The 12,775-nt window shown below is 40.6% G+C and overlaps 1 protein-coding gene across 12 annotated transcripts in view; it reads left to right on the top strand.

Moving 5' to 3' along the window:
* The window catches only part of Trio (trio Rho guanine nucleotide exchange factor), a 374,802-nt gene that overhangs the window by 106,176 nt on the left and 255,851 nt on the right, over positions 1 to 12,775 (top strand). Inside the window, exon 2 of one of the 12 annotated variants that reach the window (XM_023704920.1) lies at positions 489 to 603. The exons of 10 other annotated variants lie outside the window; for them this stretch is intronic. The gene's annotated coding sequence lies outside the window, so the exon portion shown is untranslated. Of the gene's footprint in view, positions 1 to 488; positions 608 to 12,775 lie in introns of all 12 variants that reach the window. One more of the 12 variants, XM_023704921.1, reaches the window with a different exon arrangement.

Genomic DNA, 12,775 nt, shown 5'->3' with positions numbered 1-12,775 from the left:
CCTCCTCCCTTTTTTGTTTTGTTTTGAAGTACCAGGAATCAAACTCAGGACCTTGAGTTTGCCAGACAGACACTTATGCTGCTGCGCTATTGCCTTGGCCCACAGCTCTCAATCTTGCATCTGCCTCAGCTTCCATATTTTATTTGGGAGCTATGGAGCGGTGTGTTATTTGCCCTATCCTCCTTGCTTCAAAGACTATATTGCTAGACTGATTTGCGTTGCTTAAAGCCAGTTGAAGAGATAAGGAAGAGTCCTTACCGGCTCTGTACGTATCAGTACATGGAAATAGGGTAAAGTTAATAAAATGGAGAAACTTGCTCTTCTTTCAGGGAAAGTTGTCCAAGTGATCCTTCACATGCTGTTCTGGACTCTTTGAACTCCATGAGCTCCAGGAGAGCACGAACTTCTCATTGCTAGCATGGCAGGTGGCACATAGGGATGTAGAAGAAATATTTACTAAATGAATATTGTCATACTTTTGTCCTCAGGTTCTGTGTTACATGCATATAAAGAAGATTGAAAGATGCACTAAAGAGAGTGCATCCTTCCAGCCGTGGACACTAAACTTTTGAAAAATTGCACCATAAATCCAGACAGATTTGAGTATGTATGTTGTATCTTAAAAAAGTGTGATGTCTGATAAGTGGTATATGCTGCAAAAAATTTGTAATACTGGATTTTTTTAATACTGGAATATTTATTTATTTATTTATTTGGTGGAACCAGGAATATTTATTTATTTATTTATTTATTTATTTATTTATTTATTTATTTGGTGGAACCAGGATTGAACTCAGGCCCTTGCACTTGCCAGGCAAGCGCTTATTCAACTGAACTATCTCCCCAGCCCCAATACTGGAATTTTTAAAAGGTGAAAAATTTAAACAGAGTTTTAAATATTGTTTTCTGTATGTCAGAATCATCCCTTGGTATAGGAAATCTGCTCTGCTTGCAGAGGAGAACTATAGAAATAGATAGTAACTGAGCAAGAGCCATAGCCATGGTGGCATCAGATTATACAGCTAGCCATCACATACCCCTGGAGGAAGGGCTGTGCTCCTGCTGGGAAGGCCAGTGATTGAGCAAGAAGGTGAAAGGTCAGGATCGTAGGAGGGGACAGGGAGTGGAGTAAGATCCTCACCAGATCTGCAGCCTGGCTCTGGCTAAAGTCTGATAAGTATCATCTTGAAATAACAAGTTCTTGAAGGCTCTTGAAAATCATATAGCTGTCCCTCTTCTGCTACATATAATTTGGTATATATAATTTTTCCTTCTCTCTCTTTCACTCCTCCTCCCCTTCTGTGATACTAATATATACCAAACTAGATATTTCTTAATACATCATGGATTTTACTGAGTAGAAGCAAAAAGAAAGCATAGTTTAGTCTATCAATTTCTCTCCCCTCCCCTCTTCTCCTTTCCCCTCCTTTGTAGCCCTCAGGCTGATCTCGAACTCATAGCCATCCTCCTGTCTCAACCTCCCAAGTGCTGGGATTACAGGTGCATGCCACCATGCTTAGTTCTGGGGCTGGCATGGCACACCTGGGGATCCAGAGTGGGCTCAGCATGTGGGGCCTGGGATCAACTCAGCTCCTTGTGCTTGCCAGGTAGGTGCTAATGCCTCTGGGCTATCTCCCTAACCCTATCTATCCATTTCTTCTTAAGATCTTGGTGAAATATTTCCTTTTTGCAATGTGCCAAAGCCATTAAGGATGAAAATGTCAGTGAGGTTCTTGTACAAAGAGCATGTAGCAGAGTGGAGCCCGAAGGGAATATTGGTAGTTTCAGAGGTACAATGAGGGAGAATGAGCGCATGAAAAAGGACAGTTTGGTTGACAGTCTGAGCATGGTTGGGGGTAGTGCCAGGCAGTGGAGAACAAAGAGTCTCGAGGGCAAATCTGTGACCAAGAACATGCCTCTTTTGCTAGTTCAGGTGTTGGGTAGTAATTGGTTTGGCAGTTTTTGTTCAGAAGTCTGATCCCTTTCAGAGAAAGGGAAAACTTCCCATCCCAGCTTTGGAATGTTAATATTATTAACCTGTTTGAGGGAACTGTGTGCCACAGTTGACTTGGGAGAAGCGTTCTGGGATACCTGTTCAGAGAATAAATATTTTAAAGTAATATTTGGTATAGTAAAGCAAGCAAATCAATAGTAAATGTTGAGTATAACATGCATTTACAGGTCAAGGGAGGCATCATAATTAGTGTTGTGGTTGCAAGCTGTGATATGGAATGACTGGGCCTATTTTCATAGAAGCAGACTGTGTAAGTCCATTAAAAGAAAGGCATGAGTGGTCACATCAGATCCTTTCCTAGAATTGTAGGGAATTTCTTTTTGTACTAGTATAAAGATCTAAAGTGACTGTTAAATGAATTTCTGATCTCATCTACAAAGCTAGATTAATTTCAAGGAACGTTGATAATAAAAATGTTGACAGGAAAATATTTTTTAGGTTAAATGTAGCATTTTCTTTTGAAATAATATTTTATAAAATATATAGGGAAGAGCATTCTTTTTATCCTAATTGTGTTCCAATGGTTTGAAAAGTTTGTTCTGAGTATCAGTTAAGGATTTAAAAATATTTTATTCTTTTTGAGGAAATCACAACCTTAAAAAAAATTAGGAGAGGGCCAGCAGGATAGCTCAGCAGGCCAATGCATCTGCTTAGGCAAGCTTAGGCAAGTGCAGTGACTGCGATTCAATCCCTGGCACCATGTGCCGCACCAGACCTGCCCCCGGGATGGGCTGAGTGGCCCACAGAGTCCGGGCGGGGTGGCACATGCCTGTAATCCCAGCGCTGGGGAGGCAGAAAACAGGAGGATCACTATGATTCAGAGCTGGGTAGTGAGACCCTGTAACAACCAAATACATTTAAAAAACAAATTAGGAGAAAAAAATGACATCTATGAAAACTAAAGCAAACCAGACATGTTATCCATTCTCAGGTATGGCTAGAAACTGCATTTTGTAAAACATCCCGTCTTAGATAAATTTTGATACTTTAGAAGTTTGTTTTAAACATCACCTGAAGCACACTTGCTGAAACTGACGAAGTTCAGAAGTACAGTACTTTAGGCCTGACATTTAGGCTTTGGGGTGAGTGCAGTGAACAGAGCACTTGGAAGACCTGGCTTTGGTCCTTGCTTCCTGGCTCTCTCCTGCTGATAGAGTAGTCTGTACTACATCAGGCTCTCTACTCTCTTATTTCTAAAGTGGAGAAATAGACCCGTGCATCTTACAGGATGGGTGTAGACATTAGGCGCGCCAAGAGGGCAACTGAGACTGGGCGTGGTAGCGTGCACCTGTAATCCCAGCTCTTGGGAGGCTGTAAACAGGCGGATCACTGCAAGTCCAATCTAGTAGCGAGACCCTGAACACCCTGCAGACCCTTCCCTAAAATACAAAAAAAAAAAAAAAAGGTCCAATAAATCTGAGTGTCAGAGGGCCCTACAAAGGAAAACAATGGGGTCAGAAGTATTTTTCTGGGACTGCAGGTGTGTATAGCTCAGTGGTAGAGCAGTTGCTTTAAGTGAGACTCGCTGATATCCTAGTCTTGGGGGTGGGGGTGGGAGTATTTTCTTTAAATGTGTTTACAAATCTTAAAATAAAATTTTTAAAATTTTTTTATACAGTGACAAAGACTATAAAAATTTCTTTTATTGCAGATTATCATTACAAAATCTTACATGTTTATTTTTCATGACTTAGTCTTTCTGTAAATTATTTGCTAAAGTGAAGTTCATGAACATATAACTAATAATTTTTCTGTTCAGTATGTGTACTATAACTGATGCATTCAGAAGTAGTAAAATTAAAATGTATACACTTATTTCTCCACAAAAGTATTTGATAAAGGCATTAAATCCTATTACTATCTTAGTTATTATTGTATACATTAAGACTGTGTATTCTTAGGAAAGAAAAAATAATTATATTGTCTACTTTGCCTTTGTAACTTTATAATTTTAGTAATCGGTATAGAATGTAGTTTTATTGTAGAATGTTTTAGCAATATTTCCAAGCAACCTGGTTTTGTCTGGCAGTTTGAGAGGTAACTCGCATAGCATATATAGTATACATTTTAGTAACTTTTAGTTTATTCACCCATAGAATTTTACAGCCATTATAATAGTTTTAGAATATTTCCAGTGGAAAAAGTAACTTTATAGCCCTTTATAGTCATCCCTGCAATCTAATGTCCACATCTTGTCTGGTCCTGGTCAACTACCAAACAACTTTTTGCCCTTGTGGATTTTCCTGTGAAATAACCTGTTTTCATAACCTGAGAATGGTCTTCACAGGGAAGTTTCTTGTAATGTATGATAACTTGGTATAACTTTATTTATAAACCACTGAGAAAGATCTGCCTGCTTGTCAGCATGAGTTATTTTTCATCTTGACAGTACCAAAGAGGTATTTTCCATTTCTGCTCGTTTGGTAGTATTGTCAGTATAGCGATTAAGAAGTCTTGAGGCCATGATGTCATTGGGTTCTTGCAGGTAGGTGTGGTGTGCTGTGGTTTATAGGAATGGCCTGCATATTCCTTAGAACATAAGAGAATCAGGATTAGCAGAGGCAGGGTAACCTAGCATGTGCGCCTGCATGCTTGCTTTTGGACACACACACACACACACACACACACACCTGCTGTTACCAGCAGTTGTTGAGTGGAAATTAACAATTGTAGCCTTGACACGAATGGAATGGAACATGGACACATTCAAATATGAGATATTGAAATCCTGCATAGACACTGAACTCATGGTGTTTCAAATGCCTTAACTGATGAACAGATTTAGGTACTTTATCTGCCTCTGAATAGATCCTTCAAGGAATAGGCAGTTAGTTGTCCAGTAACATTTGATCACAGTTTGATGGCTAGGACATTGAAAAGAGAAACAGGTTATAAGTTGAGTCAAAACCTGCTTGTCTGTCTTTAATTTGAAGTGGCATTCATGGCCAACAAGTTTTCTTTTTTTCTCTGACATTAGCATTGTGTGTTGAACAAAACTGCCTCTGAGTGGCTACATACCTACTGCTGTTGCCCTCCCTAACATTCTTCTCAATATATGGGAAGTGATAAGATGCAATTTTTTCCTGTGATTTGTGAATTTTAAGGTGATTACAAATGTTCAGATGAAGTGAAATTTACCTGGGAAAAGTATAATTTGTATTACTTTTCTTGAAATGGTGTGCAGGTAGTAGGTTTTATAGGCATAAAAGTTAGACACTGCACAGTGATTTTGATTTCAGAGGCATAGTCCAGTGTTGAAGTGACTACTAGATTCTGGGAAGGACTTTCTGTAACTAAGAAGGCAATTCAGTGCTGAAGATGAGCAGTTCAGGGTTTTCTTTGATGCAAATTCGAACATTTATTTGCTCATTACTTTAAAAACATAACACCAGTAATCATCACTTCCCTAATGTGTGATGTGGTAAGTAAACTTGAAGCCACGCATCTGTGGTGGTCTCCTTGTGACCAGCCCCTTCTTTTACATGACAGCAGGTCTTCATTCTTTTCACTGTTTCCCGTCCATGAACAGTTGCACTGAAGCACCATCAGCATTAAAAACATATCTGAGAGGAAATCCAAGCCAAGCATCTGTTAGCCAGCCAGCCCGTTTCTAAACCCCTTTCAGCTGCAGGGAGTGACAATCATTCCATGTGGTTGGAGTCTGACTTGCAGCCCTTATGGGAGGTACAATCTTCCTTGTACATTTTCAGAAAAGAGGAAAAACTTCTTGCATTTCACTGAAGGTGAGAAGTCCTAGGTCATAGAAAACAAGACCTATTTATCAGAATCTGATAGAATTCTGCAAATAGTTTCTATTTGGAGGGACATTTAATTTATTTTTACATTTGAGATGGAATTTATTTATTAAAGTTGTTGTCAGACCCCATCTTGGAAAGCGATAATAGAAGTTTAAAACTTAAATTATTATTATATAAGCTTATATTTTTGTTAAGAGTTGTAAAGCAAGTTTTTTTCAATTCTATTTTATTTATTTTTTGAAACAGGGTCTTGCTATGCTGCTGGGACTCCTGTGTCAGCCTCCCCAGGGCTAGGATTATAGGCATGCGCCACTATGTCTGGTTCTGGGGCCTGCACTGCATGCTGTACCAGTGATCAAACTCAGGACCTTGCACTTGTTAAAATATTTTCTATTAACTTTTGTTTAATAGACTGTTAAAATAATTTGAGCTTATTCAAAGAATTTTTCCCATGTGTATTAACTAAAAATGTAGGTCTTTTAAATATAGTCTCTTCTTGTATCTGTAGTGTAGCATTTGAAAGTGAGAAATTTATTTGCTTTATTTCAGAATGATGGAAGAAATACTGTCTCATGTGTTGGATTTGTTACATAAAATAAAGTAAAATGTCATGAAAGCATTTCAAGGTCTTTGGATAGGACATTTCAGTTAAGTGGATCCTAATACTTTAAAAATTAACCTATTTTTTTCATTAAAATTTTGTGCTATTCTATGGATATCTTGCATTTTGAATTGGCCAGATTTGGAGATGTATTTTGAAGTTGTGATTTCCTTTTCAATATATAGTAATTCATAGATTTCGATATAAAATGAATATGGTTTCTAATTTGTGGTTTGGAGTTACCTAACAAAAATAGGACAAACATAGTAGAAAACACTGATACACTTCGGAAGTTGAAGAAAAGGTAGGTATCAGCTGCTCTCTTTTAAGGCTATAGGAGATACTGAGGCTTCATGGTATATATATTGTCAGCTCGATTGGTATGAGAGCTATGGGGGATTCGTAAGACACACTTCTGAGAATGGGGGATTTATGGAGGTGTGACCTTCCCTGCTACAGTGGGCCTCGGGTCCTTTCCTTTGTGGTGCTTTCCTTTGCTTTATTTGCTGCTCACCATAAAACAAGCAGCGTTGCTCTTCCAGGGCCCTTCTGCTGTGAGGGTTTTTGCTTTAAAACCACTTAACTGAGGACTGAATCTCCTGAAACCATGAACAAAAAAATAAAGCCTTCCTTTAGGTTGTGGATATTGGGTGTTTGGTTTCATTGATGAAAAGCTACTTTATGGCCAGTTTTGCTCACTTGGCTATTTATATTCTAGGTGTATACAGTTGTAGTGGCGAGGTCTCAGAAAATTGTCCTGACTTGTAATGAATTGAACTGTAGTACTAAGAATATTAGAGAAAATAAGCATTCTAAAGGATTTAAAGTTCAAATGTGGTTTATGAAACCATATTTGTCCCAGTTGTAACCCACATGGCAAAGAGCACCCCTTACCCTTTGCACTGTTCAGGAAATTCTAGGCTTTGATACTTGGTATCTGCTTGGGGAGCAGCTGGCCCTTGGTGGGCCGGGCTGGGCCCTGCGGCATGGGACTTATGCTGGGACTACAGAAGAGTGAGGATCGGGACCTGCAGGACATAGAGGAGTAGCCAGGGAAGGAGGTAGAGCCACAGGAATAGAGGCTCCAAGACCAGCCAAGGGCAGCAACTCCAGTTGAGGACTTTACCATTGGAAACTGAGAACCAGAACACGCTGCAACAAACACTGCAGCGGTACTGACGTGTAGCTTGAGAGCCAGTGAGTCTACTGAGTCAACGAGAAGACAGCATTTGCTGTGACAAGCTTCTTCACATCGTGCCTACTCACCATTCACAACTGTGAATGTCCACTGCCATTCTGTGGTTTTTCCATTTGTCCCTACTATTTAAATTAGGTTATTGTGAAAGCTCATTTCACCTGTTTAAAATCCTGGCACAGTTTTTTCATGAGTAAGCCCCAGAAATCTGAGCTTTTCTATAGCTGGAGTTTCTTACTTCAACTAGAACTTTCTTTCTGTAGCATTTTAAATGGTTGAGTCCTTTCTGCAACCACAGAGTTTATTTAGAGGCATATTTGCAGTTCTCTTTGCCCCTTGCCCTTGTTTGAATTAAGAAAAGACAGGCTTGTATTAGTTTTGAGGCAGCTGCTAACAAAAATCTCGTTTTCTTAAGAGCTGTGCTTGTCATTGCTTAATGATAGAAGATGTAAGCCCAACTGGTTTCAATTCTGTAATGAATTGGAGATGCCTCCATATGAGAGTCCTCTCTGTGTGGGTCAGTGGCCTTCGCAGTGGATGCAGTCTGAGTGAGCTGATTGTGAGGCCCTCTTCACCTGTGCTTGCAGAGCCCACTGAGGAAACAAGAGCCAGAGGCGTCGAGTGGGGCTTGGTAGTCCAGCCTCATGCTTTAGGTCTGGGATAGACAGATGCTTGTTTTATTGTCACCACCTCTGCTTTGGGATTTAATTTACTAAGCCCAGTTTGCTAATGATTCCTATCCCAAGGAATTGAATTAGGCGGCTGTATTAGGTGCCTAGTGTTAATCTTCGAGTGTTGAATATTTTTGGTATCTATTCAAAGTAGGGCAAGGTTTAAGCTGCTGAGGGGGTAGAAGGCATATTGCTATTGTTTGATTATTGTACACATACATAGTTTGATTCCAAGTTAATAATGTAAGGAGAAAGACACTATCTAGCCCCTGATTTACTTAACTTCCTCGTAAGTTTTATTTCTCTTCAATCATTTGTTTTATTTGATAAGCAGTTATACTGTTTTAGGAGGTGGAAGTTCAAAATAAATAGAATATCTTTTAAAATAGAAAAATAAAACTTCACCCAATTACAAGACCAATAATATTAATGTTCTGATACTTCATTTCTCTTAACTTTATTTTTTTAAAATTAAAAAATCTTTTATTTATTTATTTGGTACAGAGTCCCATTCAGACTCAGTAATCCTCCTGTCTCAGCTTCCCCAGTGCTGGAATTACAGGCATGAATTACCACACCTGGTTCTGGTGGCCAGCATGGCACGCCCAGGGTTCTGGGGCTGGCACAACATGTGGTATTGGGGATCGAACTCTGGTCCTTGCACTTGCCAGGCAGGTGCTTAAGACTGTTGAACTATCTCCCCAAACTTGACTTAGTAGATATCAAATTAAGAGGAACTTGTCAATAGTTTAAAGTAGCAAGTGTCCTTTAGGGATGAACTATTGAAATGTGGAAAAGTACAACCTGGAATGGACTTTGTGTTTCCCTCAAGGTGAATCTACTCTTGGGGATGAATCTATTCTTGGCAACTTCTCAGACAGGCCCTGTTGCTGTACGCTGTCACCTGGCATTGCAGCAGCTGTACTCTTAGGCATTGAGTCCTAACCAGTCTAAACCAAAATGTCCTTTTTTCATCCTACTCAAGCCCTGTTGGTCTTCAGAGAGGCCTGCCCTTCCCCCCTATATTCCTTGGGACTAACCTAAGTGAAGAGATGATGGTCAAGATGATTTATTTTCCAGCTCTACTTTCTCTGTGCTCACCTCCATTCACACCTCCCCTTGTTCCTGCTCCTTTCTGTTCCTCCAGCTGGGATCCTTTAGACAGGAGAAAAGGAAAAGGGTGTCATTTAGCTTTAAAATCATTTAGCTTTTTGACTAAGCTGTCGTTACCAGGCATTTTCTTAAAGTTTACCTGTCTCTCTTTTCCATCTTTGTATCTGTTCTTGACTCTTTAGAAATCCCCTTCTACCTTCTGGAATGTTCCTAAGCATAGTGGTGTGCATGCCTCATAAAATTTGATTTCTTAAGGCCCCTCTCCATGCCAGGCAGTTCTCCTGGTCTCTCTGCTGTGAGAGGCCTGTATATGCAGTGTATGGCCCCCCCACCCTGGGAGTATTTGCTGCCTTCTCTCCTTCCTTGCCAGGTCAGGTTGCTGGTTAGGGAGTGCTGCACATGAGTCTGGTGTCCTTGTGGCTGAGTATGGGATGCTCAGCTAGTTCCCATGCTGCTCTTGACTTTGGGACTTGCACTATAAGTTCAAGACACGGAAATGTCCTCCTGGCAGAGGAGATAGCTCAGCGGTCTAAGCACCAGCCTGGCAAGCGCAAGGACCCAGGTTAGATCCCCAGTGCCACATGCTGTGCTGGTCCAACCCTGCCCACCCAAACCAGGCATGGTGGAACATGCCTGTAATCCCAGCACTGGGGAGGGTGAGACAAGAGGACCACTCTGAGTCCAAGCTGAGTAGCAAGACCTTGTACCAAATACAGAAATAAATAAAAAATATTTTTTTTTAAAAATGCCCTCCTGTTAGTGTCTTAGTTGGGAGTTGGATGCTGCTGCTGCAGTCTAGTAAGCAATAGTCTGAATTAAGCACAATTTCATGACATGAAATTGAGGTTTTTTTTTTCTTTTCTTTTTTTTTTTTTTTTTTGAAATTGAGTATTTTTAAATGTAGCAATATAGAGCTTTAAATAAAAATGTTAGTTCTTGTATCATATAATGGTAATTTTTTCCTAAGGAATTTGTTGAAGTAAACCTAGAAATTGATCTTTTCTTAACAAAAGTTCTTTATGTTTGAATTGTTTTGGAAAATTAACTGAATTTTGAGTTAGCATATTTTGGAAATAAATATATAAAAGTTTTTATTATATAAATTAAGATCTATCTTAGTTTTCAGGATTTTAACGTCTCAGCTGAAAGGGCACACTATTTTGACAATAAAGCTTACAAGTTAAGCACTGTGGACTTAGATATATTAGCAACAGGATAGGCTAGTTGTACCTGTTTTTGCCTTGCTTTGTTTTTAGCGTGTGAGTTTGGGAGATTTTAATGAGTCTTGTACCTCGTAGTGTTGTTTTAAAGACATTATACATTTTGGTTATACCTGTCCCACATTTTATATTTGTATTTTTAGTTAGGAGTGTCAAACTTTAAGGAACAGGTAACTGTAGTCTGGACCCCCTCTTTAAGGCTGTTGCTGGCAATACATGCTGTACTGTTTTTGTTACATCTGCCAATTCGAAGTGGCGTTGAGTGCATTAGGGAAGTAAGATGAATTGCTCTGAACCATTCATTAGTAAATGGTTACTTCAGTGTTGACTGTGTACATTACATGCATGTAGGGCCTCAGGTGGTGTACTTGCCCCCAGGGCTTTAGGTGAGGTGGCCCTAGGAGCTCGAAGTTATGCAGTTGGATACTACACAAGTCGTGTTCCCCCCATCCCCTACCCCCATGAGTTTCTTGTAACTAACACACCGTGCAGGGCTGGACCTGGCTGCTGTGTGCCTCCTCATCAGGTATTGTATTGCTTGTTCTTGGGAACCACGTTCATCAGCAGGGCTGACATTTGTTGGACATTATTGATGTGGTAGGCACTGTGCTTGGTGCCTTGCCAACTTTTCCTCTAAGCCTCAGTGCAAGCCTATAATAAGACATTCTTACTCCATTGGATGGCCCAAAGCGCTAAGGGATTTATGCAGGTGGTACTTCCAGGTTTGATTCCTAGCCTGGCTGATTTCCTAAAGGTAATGTTTTTTCCTCATTAGACTGAGCCCCCTCAAAACAGATTGGAAAAGCACAGGTGAGGCACTGTTCAACCTTGGATCCCTGGGAAGAGGGCACAGTTCCTGCGTCAGAAATGCTCACAGACCAGGCTGGACAGTCTTGGGAAGGGGACTCCTCAGAAGTAGACTCTGAGGCAGCAATCTTGAAAAAGCAGTCTCAGAAATGAAAAAGTTGAAAATTCTTTATTATTTAGTTGATTTTTGGGTCTTGGGGCCATTGTGAGACCCTGGAGTAAGAGAGACTGTCCTTAGGAAGGTGATACAGTCAGCCACTGGGCTAGGCCTGCCCCTGTAGTTGCTGACTACTCACCGTTCCAGCCAAATTCCAGTTTACTCAGGGGAATAGAATGGGGAGTGAGTAAGGCAGACACCCTCATCATTACTATAGCTGAAGGCCAGCTGAACCTTCTGGGCTCTGAAGGAGAGAGTCACCAGTGGAGAATGTGTTCGTGTGCTCAGGCTTCATTTATTCCTTTATATAAGTATAATTTGCATTTGTTGAGGTCAGGCATTTGGACAGACCCTTCAGCACAAATATTGTGGTGCAGAAGCCGGGTGGGAAGGTTTAGGCCACAGCTACAGTGAGCAGGCTTATTTGCTTGCAGGACACATTCTGTGAACTGATTCTTGCCTTGCCTGTTAGCAGAGACATTTTAAAATAAGTGGGGCGGGTGGGGGGGGCAGATTGTGTCCTAGAGCCAACAGTACTCTTGCATGAGGACTTATTTAAAAACCTGTGAGCTTGAACTGGCTTCCCCGCCCCCAGCATTTCATCTTATGATGGAAGAGCATGGAGGTAAGGTATACATCACCTCATCCCAAATGGAAAACTGGGATGAGAATAAATATTCTGGTTTTCTCACCTTATTCCTAAAAAGACCTTTTTTTTTTTCCTTTCTAGTTTTAGTCATTCTATTAAGAAACTGTGTGCTGGGGAAGGCACCATTTCTTATTAAGGGTAATGACTAGTAGGGAAATGACTAGTATAAATTTGTTAGAGAAATGCGTAGTGCTTGATTGTAACATCTTCGAGGACGTGTTTTTAATTTTGACACAAAGGAGAAAGAAGGGTGACTTATACCAACGGAAGCTGCAGCCTTCCGCAGCACAGTGCAGCCCTGCGTGGTGCTTAAACTGGTGAGCAGTTGCTCCTCCTGCAGTTCATCCTTGCACAAAAGAGATGATGTAATCTGGTTAGCTGCCAGCCACGTGGCCAGCATGCCGTCACTGTCACTGTTTCACGTGGAGACCTCTGCTGCCAGTGCTGGTTTGGCTCCCAGCAGCCACACATTTATAATTAAATTGCATTCCCCTTGCCAGGGCTGTCTTTCACCTGGGTACACATGCTTGTTAATGAGGGCAGCAATGTGACTTCATGGAGGAATTGGGAGGGTGACGTTTATGAGCAGA

This window comes from Octodon degus, unplaced genomic scaffold, assembly GCF_000260255.1.
Source record: "Octodon degus isolate 3935 unplaced genomic scaffold, OctDeg1.0 scaffold00207, whole genome shotgun sequence".
Lineage (NCBI taxonomy): Eukaryota > Metazoa > Chordata > Mammalia > Rodentia > Octodontidae > Octodon > Octodon degus.
This window is presented reverse-complemented; position numbering and strand designations above follow the sequence as displayed.